This window comes from Triticum urartu, unplaced genomic scaffold, assembly GCF_003073215.2.
Source record: "Triticum urartu cultivar G1812 unplaced genomic scaffold, Tu2.1 TuUngrouped_contig_8116, whole genome shotgun sequence".
Lineage (NCBI taxonomy): Eukaryota > Viridiplantae > Streptophyta > Magnoliopsida > Poales > Poaceae > Triticum > Triticum urartu.
In genome coordinates, this window is record NW_024119031.1 from 2,151 (window position 1) to 8,815 (window position 6,665).

The following is a 6,665-nucleotide window of genomic DNA, read 5'->3' on the forward strand; positions in this document are numbered from 1 at the left end:
ACCCAAAACGAAGATGAGATTGCTTGAAAAACAAATTCAAAATAAGGCAATGCCCGGCCTTTCCATCGATTGATGCACACAATCTTAAGGGTGGATCCGACGCCAGGTTCTAGTGGAGGGCACTAGGATAGATTTCTTAGCCGATCGACAAATGCACCTACGATTCCCAGGGCCGGGTGTGGCATCACCACGAAAATTATGCATATGAGGGCTTGCCTTTTTCCTTCCCAATCACTTGGCCTTTGTTTTGAAGATATGTTAGTGTCTGCCATTAGAGTATAGCACTGAATGAGAGGGGGCTGTCCCGCAAAAAAAGGAAAAAAGAATGAGAGGGCGTTGAGATTCTTTTTTAATCTCCAGATGTTTGTTTTCTCCATTAGCGGCTAGATAAGCGCCTAGCATTGTGGATGCTCTAAGATGGCTTCAAACATCATGCACTATCGTGAACAAACGCATGGCAAGTGTGTTTATTCTAATGGGGTTAATTTCTTCTCTACTACTAATAAAAGAGTAAACATTATCTTCTCTTCACGCACCCCATTAAACGTACACAGACCTATTACCACCCTACGAGTAGGCCCACTAAAATCAATCTAATGGTCAACCTTAACCTCATCTGTTGATTGGGGTGCACTTAATAATTTACACACGAACGGACTGTTCCACCGCAGAGGAAATCACCTCCACATCCCTCCCAATCATCAATCACACGCAGGGAAACAAATAACTTCCCATCGCTACACCATACCATGCTGGGAGGGAACACCTGGAATCACGCATCATCAGGAAGGAAACAATTATCCCATCACTGCATCATAGCACCGTCGCCCCGACCTCGCCGCCCTACAGATCCCCTCGCCCTGGGCCAACATCGTCTGCTTCCGGAACGACGCCCTCGCCGCCCTGCACCGCACCGTACCGTGGGCAGCCGTTCCTCCGTCGTTGCCTCCTCGCTATCGGCAAGTCCCTGAAGGCCTAAGGTGAGCAGAATTTATGATACAGTCAATCTACTAACCGCACCATCCTGCTTGACATCAATGAAAACCAAAAATCTTGAGCCTGTATCCTGCATAAACATACAAGCATGTTTATTCATAATAATATTGTGTGTACGTGAATGCTATTTGCCACTAATATGCTTTAATTCAACCCTCTTGGCAGATTGTACTAATACGCGGCGGTATGTCATCTCCCAATCGCGCGGGGGCACGCACCCCCTTTTAGGATATAACCAACTCCCACTCCGTGGGTATTAACTGCCTACTAAATGCTACAGTTTTTCTTGAATGATGAACACTGTTACTGCTTATGCGCTAATTTTCTGTTTGTATTTATACAGACCCCAAGGAATTGAAGAGGCAGCGGGACAGAGAATACTATGCACGAAATAAAGATGCCATTCTCAAACGGCGTCGTGATGCACGCCAAAATAACGGGACTCCAAAAGCGCTGCCTAATGACCAGCAAAGTGTGCCACATACACCCCTGGCCATGACCCAAAGTAAAAATAACCTTGTACTGTTGGTTTATGTTCTGTTGTTCAGGTAACATTTTGAGACTCTGAATTATAACTATAATGTATCATAGATGTAGATCATATGGAGCAAAAGAGGCAACTGGAAAGGGAACGGTATTCACAAAATAGGGATGACATATTAAAAAGACAACGTCAAGCCTACAGTCAGAAAAAATTGTCTCAGGCTTCTACAGGGACCGGTGCCCAGAAAGATGAAACACAAACACCGATGTCCACATCCATTGGTAATGACGATCAACGCATTACATACACCCCTAACTGTTGAAGCTAATTAGCTTTTTGCATCTATGTAGACCCTAAAGAGTTAAGGAGGCAAAGGGACGGCGTCGTGATGCACGCCAAAATAACGGGACTCCAAAAGCGCTGCCTAATGACCAGCAAAGTGTGCCACATACACCCCTGGCCATGACCCAAAGTAAAAATAACCTTGTACTGTTGGTTTATGTTCTGTTGTTCAGGTAACATTTTGAGACTCTGAATTATAACTATAATGTATCATAGATGTAGATCATATGGAGCAAAAGAGGCAACTGGAAAGGGAACGGTATTCACAAAATAGGGATGACATATTAAAAAGACAACGTCAAGCCTACAGTCAGAAAAAATTGTCTCAGGCTTCTACAGGGACCGGTGCCCAGAAAGATGAAACACAAACACCGATGTCCACATCCATTGGTAATGACGATCAACGCATTACATACACCCCTAACTGTTGAAGCTAATTAGCTTTTTGCATCTATGTAGACCCTAAAGAGTTAAGGAGGCAAAGGGACAGGGAGCGGTATGCACAGAACAGGGATGAAATATTAAGAACAAAACGTCAATCCCGTGAACAGTCAAAGACATCTATTGCCACCGTTAACAATGTTGACAATGTGTCACGCACACCAGCTACAGGACAATCGGGTGTCAGCCAGCTACAAGCAATATCATTTGCAGGTTGTGTGCTACCATCAAATAGTCATTTCCTTTTATTATCTCGCATATTATTCAGAGATACTCCCTCCGTCCCAACATAAGTGTCTCAACTTATGTACAACTTTGCACTAAAGTTAGTATAAAGTTGAGACACGTATTTTAGGATGGATGGAGTATATTAATATATGCACTGATGTGGTGACACCAAACATGCCAACTTCATCCCAATCACATGAAGGGATCCCTCCTCACGAGGACAATATTTTAGGAAACATTGATGAATCCAATTTGTTGCATAGGAATGATGCATATCAGATGGTAGAAATTGCAGGGAGACTGAGAGCTGTTGTTGTACCTCTTGGTCACGAAACGCAAACAATTTCCAATGTCACTGCAGATATTGCACCAGGTATATCATTAGGCATTTGTACAGTGTAAGGAATAATATTACTATAATCACGCATCAATATTACTTATAGTGCAAGCGTGTTTACCGTAATCTGGGTTCTCTTTCATTTTTAATGTATAGAGCCTCTTAATGCCTCCAATCAACCTCAAAAGTCCATGGCTAATGATAGGCGAGGAGTAGAACCAACAACAGAGACTGCTCAAAACACTCAAAATCTGCAAGGTAGTTTTGCCGACCCTACGTCTACTAGAACACCTATATTGTTATGTTGTACTGATCTTATGATTTTACATAGTGGGCAACGACCAAACAGCTGACCCATATGGAATATTTGAGCCTCCTGTTCAACAAACCAATTTTCAAGGTACATTATATATACTGTTGTTCCCATTTGAATGTCTTCATCCATATATTTGAGGAATTTATATTTGACCAACATATTGCGTACTAGATTACATGGAGCCACTGCAGAATGGAGAAGCCACATACCATGATCCTGATGAAGAAGCTATAATATTTATGGATCAGGGTATGTCCATTATGTATTTTCCAACTTAGCACCCTCAAGTGCACACTTTAGTTGTATTGAGTGATAATTTACCTACTGTCCTTCTGTGCTAGATGTTGCTTTCGAGTCGTACCAGCTTGGCGCCAGAATGCACAAGCAGGACCCGTAGCAGATATTGATGAATTCATATACCGAAACCTACCTACAAAGCACCATGTCCTAAAAAAGGTTGCAGACTGCCTTCACTGTGGGGCTTTGCAGTTTCCATTCGAGGGGCCAGCATTTTGTTGCAGAAAAGGAAAAGTCGGTATATTTACTCCAGAGGTTTCAGAAGAGTTGAAACGGTTGTTTACATGTCAAGCTGATGAGGATGCTAAATATTTCAGAGAGCATATATGATATTTCAACTCACACTTCTCATTCACAAGTTTAGGAGTCACCCTTGATCGTCGAGTCAGCAATGCGGCAGGAACTGGAGTATATACTTTTCGTGCGTGTGGCGGGTTGTACCACGCTCTTGATGATCTGGTGCCGGCTGATAATGGCCCTCGACATTTCCAACTCTATATTTATGATATAGATGAAAACTTGGTTCACAGGGCTAAGAGATCTCCAGACCTTAAGATAGATCTCATACGGAAGATTCTGCGAATACTACAGCCTAACCCTTATGCGCAAGTTTTCAAGAGCCTTGGGTCTGTTCCAAATCTAGATGAGTATAGGATCTCACTAAACACGGATATCAAGTTGGATCAACGAAGGTACAATGCCCCAACGGCTTCTCAGGTGGCAGCGATATGGGTTGAAGGGAGCGACCCACAAAATTGCTTTGACAGGAGTGTTGTCGTGCATGGAAAAAAAGGAGAACGACCCCTCTATATTAGAGCATACTATGGGTGCTATGACCCGTTGTCTTATCCCCTATTCTTCCCGCGTGGGGAGATTGGTTGGAATCGTTGGATGCCATATGTTGGTCCCCCCGATGACAGGACCCATCATTCATCGGATAATACTACACCACAAGGAAACCAAGACATTGATATACATACAGGTATGTGTTCATTAACAAGGGTTAGGCTTGCTATTATTATTGTAAACTTATGTTTTCATCTATCTATCAGAGGAAAACTTGATTAGAGAAAGCGAACAAGTTGGGAATTTTGTAGCACATGAAGACCATGCCACTGATTTACCTGCAGGTATCGGTCATCATTTCTTATTCTTCAATTCTTATTGTGTCAATCATTATGAGTCCAGCCAGCACACTGATATTTATGTTGTCAATTTGTAGAGGACAACGATGATAACCCAGATGAGGATTTTGGTGACAATGAGGTGAATGCAACAAAGGCCAGGAAATTTGTTAGTGCGAGGGAGTACTACTGCTTCAAACTACAGGTCAGGAAGAAGCTTTTTAACATCATCTTGTTCGGGGCGCGCCTTTTCCAACAGTGGGCTGTTGACATGTATATCAAGATGGAGACTACGAGGCTTGTCTGGTACTCAAAGCCGGAAAATCAGAAGGTTATACGCGCTGACCTCTACCAGGTAACGTGCTTTTGTATATTCTAATAGATCATAATGCAACGACTTTATGGACATTCCATGCTTTTCTATAACCTTGTATACTATTATAGGGTCTTGTTGACACTGTCGTTGTCGGCGAGTCACGCGGTGATCGGATTGGCAAGAGAATCGTGCTCCCACGTACATTTCCGGGTGGTGACCGTGACATGCAATGGAGGTTTCTAGATGCAATGGCAATAGTCCAGCGGTGGGGTAAACCGGATTATTTTATCACAATGACTTGCAATCCTTATTGGGAGGAGATAACTGAGAAATTGTTGCCTGGACAACTGCCACAAGACCGTCCAGACCTGGTGGCAAGAGTATACAAAGCTAAACAACGAGATATGATGGACTTACTGACTAAAGGTAAGCATTTCGGAGAAGTTGCGGCTTATGTACATGTCACGGAGTTTCAGAAACGAGGTCTCCCGCATGAGCATATACTTCTAATCATGAAAGCAAAAAGCAAGTTAGCGACCCCGGGTGACTATGATCGGGTGATATCTGAAGAGATAGCTGACAAAGAAAAATACCCCATTCTACATGATCTGGTCATCAAACACATGATGCATGGACCCTGTGGTGAGTTGAAAAAAAGTTGTCCTTGCATGATTGATGGACAGTGCCGATTTCATTACCCGCAAGATTTTTGCAATGCCACACAACAAGGGAAAGACTCATATCCCATCTATAGGAGGAGGGACGATGGACGTGGAATTAGGATCAGAGGAGCAAATTTGGACAATAGATGGGTGGTCCCTTACAACCCTTTTCTGCTTATGCGATACAACTGCCACATTAATGTCGAAGCATGCTCAAGCATCAAGGCAGTCAAGTACTTGTTCAAGTACATCTACAAAGGGCATGATCGGACATCATTTGCATTCGAGCAGGATATCATCAATGATGGTGGAATCATCAATGAAATCCGACAATATAGGGATGCACGATATGTATCTCCTCCAGAGGCTATTTACATGATTTTTGGTTTTAAAATGTTTGGTGTCAGTCCATCTGTGTTGCAGCTCCAGCTTCATTTGCCAAACATGCATACAATTGCATTTAAATCTTGTGAAAATCTGGAAGATGTTCTCGCTCGACCATCTTCTTCCAAGTCCATGCTTACCGAGTACTTTGAGATGAACCGAAGGTTTCCAGAGGCACGAAAATGGTTGTACAGAGAGTTTCCAGAACATTATAGATGGATAGCTGGAAACAAGGAGTGGCAGAACAGAAGAAATAAGAGATCACAGATTAGAAGGCTTGTGTATGCACACCCTGCTGAAGGAGAAAGGTACTACTTGCGTGTCCTACTAAGTCATGTCTGGAGTGCCACTTCATTTGATGATTTAAAAACAGTAAATGGCAAGGCATGCAGTTCCTTCAGGGAGGCATGTGAGCACTTAGGCCTCATTGAGCACGACAGGACTCTTGATGATTGCATGACAGAGGCAGCCACATTTCAGATGCCTTGTGCCCTAAGACGGTTGTTTGTGACTATACTGGTATTTTGTGAGGCAAATCCGACAAATGTGGGACAAGCATCTAGCATCAATGTCTGAGGATTACCGTCGTAACCAATCTAATGAGGCAACACTTGAACAGATGGTGCTTAGAAATATCAGGGATATGTTGCAATCCATGGGAAAGGATATTACAACCTATGGACTTCCAGATATGGTTGAGACCGATGGTTCTTATGATGGTGAGCACAGAGAGGTAAC

The 6,665-nt window shown here is 43.0% G+C and overlaps 1 long non-coding RNA gene across 1 annotated transcript; it reads right to left on the reverse strand.

Annotated features, from left to right (window-relative positions):
- Window positions 1-466: 466 nt before the first annotated feature.
- LOC125531794 lies at window positions 467-4,713 on the reverse strand. The gene is made up of 2 exons (XR_007293521.1): window positions 2,811-4,713; window positions 467-1,066 (listed from the first exon to the last, which is right to left on the reverse strand). It is a non-coding gene; the product is annotated as an uncharacterized LOC125531794 (long non-coding RNA).
- Window positions 4,714-6,665: the final 1,952 nt, after the last annotated feature.